The sequence below is a fragment of the Gossypium hirsutum genome, chromosome D11 (assembly GCF_007990345.1).
Source record: "Gossypium hirsutum isolate 1008001.06 chromosome D11, Gossypium_hirsutum_v2.1, whole genome shotgun sequence".
NCBI lineage: Eukaryota > Viridiplantae > Streptophyta > Magnoliopsida > Malvales > Malvaceae > Gossypium > Gossypium hirsutum.
This window is the reverse complement of record NC_053447.1, coordinates 31,319,662-31,321,514: the sequence shown is the minus strand read 5'-3', so window position 1 is coordinate 31,321,514 and position 1,853 is coordinate 31,319,662. Positions and strand designations below refer to the sequence as shown.

General features: G+C 36.6%; 1 non-coding gene across 1 annotated transcript; it reads left to right on the top strand.

Annotated features, from left to right (window-relative positions):
- The first annotated feature begins 1,405 nt into the window (after positions 1–1,405).
- On the top strand, positions 1,406–1,512 carry LOC121223876 (small nucleolar RNA R71). The gene has a single exon (XR_005921342.1). It is a non-coding gene; the product is annotated as a small nucleolar RNA R71 (small nucleolar RNA).
- The last annotated feature ends 341 nt before the right edge of the window (positions 1,513–1,853 follow it).

Here is a 1,853-nt window from a genome sequence, read left to right as displayed (position 1 = left end):
TTTTAGCTTCACATTCTAAAATAATGAAATCGACTAGAAAGATAAACTTATTTACTATTACTAGCACATATTCAATTTTATCTTCTAGATGTACGTAAAATCGATCAGCTAGCTATAGTGTGACTATTGTAAGTCTTGCCTTCCCAATTCCTAGCTTCTTAAAAATAGACAGAGGTATTAGATTTATACTTGCTCCTAAATCACATAATGCAGTACCAACATAATGATTTCCAATTAAACATGAGATAGTGAAACTCCCTGGGTCCTTCAACTTTGGAGGTAATTTATTCATTAACATTGCTGTGCACCCTTTAGTGAGAGTAACAGTTTCAAATTCTCTAGTCTGCGATTCTTTGACAGTATATCCTTCATAAGTTTCACATAATTGAGCATTTGCTCTAAAGTTTCTACTAGCGGTATATTGATATGAAGTTGCTGATATTGTTCTGCTTTGGTATTCTTGTTGGCAACACGATCTGATTCTACTGCAACATTATGTTGTTTACCCTTTTCAGGTACAATGTGCTTGTCAGACGGCTATGGGATCTTTATATGGTTGTTATTCAAGTTATCCTCTCATGCTGTGGCATCTTGAGAAATGTCATTCAACTGAGTTCCACTTCTGATAGAGATGGCCTTGCACTGCTTTTTCCCTTGTGATCTCGAATTCTTAGTATCACTTAGCAAAGCTCATTGTGGCCTCGAATTCAAAGCATTTGCTATCTGCCCCACTTGATTCTCAAGAGCTCGGAGGGAAGCGACTTGACTCTTAATTACGACATCATTCTTGGCCATATATTCTTCCAACAAAGCTTTTATAGATGATGATGATACTGAGGCCTGACCTTGTTGTACATTTTGCCTCGGCATAGGATGATTATAACCAGGCGGTGCACTGTTGGCATTCTATTTTGCAGTATTGTTAAAATTCCCCTCACCTTGATTATTCCAACTAGAGTTTGGATGTTGCCTACACCTTGGATTATAGGTTTTGGAATAGGGATTATTGTTTCGATTGAAATTACCCATGTAGCACACAAATGCTTGGTTTGATGGGCATTCATCAAATGCATGGTCTTCACCACAACAAACACATGCAAGCTCGACTGCTTTCATCTCTTAAACTGTAGTTGGTATATTCATCGTCTTAATCATATTAGTTAAAGATGATACCTGGGCTGTCAATGAAGTGATTGTATCAAGTTCCATGGTACCAACAACTTTTTTGCTCATCCCAACTCTTGCAGTCAAATACTGATAATCATTATTGGCAATCTCTTCCATTATCTCATATGCTTCATTATAAGATTTGTCTAATAAAGTACCATTGGTAGAAGCATCAACAACCATCCTCGTATACTCATTCAACCCATTATAGAATATCTCCATCTGAGTCCAGTGTTGAAATCCATGCATCGGACATTTCTGAATTAACTCTTTAAATTATTCCCAAGCTTCATATAGTGTTTCATCCTCTAATTGTCAAAAGGATGTGATGTCGTTTCTAAGCTTGGCATTCATATTTAGAGGATTATACCATAGCAAAAACCTTTGGCAAAGATCATTCTATGATGTCACTATTCCCAATGGCTAAACATTCAGCTATGCTCTCGCACAATCTATTAAAGATTACGAAAATAATTTAAGTCGTATAGCATCTTCAGGAACACCTTGATGTCTAAAAGAGTCACAACCCTCTAGAAAAAGTCTTAAATGCAATCTTGGATATTTAGTAGGTAATCCATTAAACTGTTCTACCATTTGCAACGTCTGAAACATCACCAGTTTCAGTTCAAATTACTGAGCTTGTATTTGTGGTCTAACTATCCCTGGTTCAGGTCATCCAAAACTGG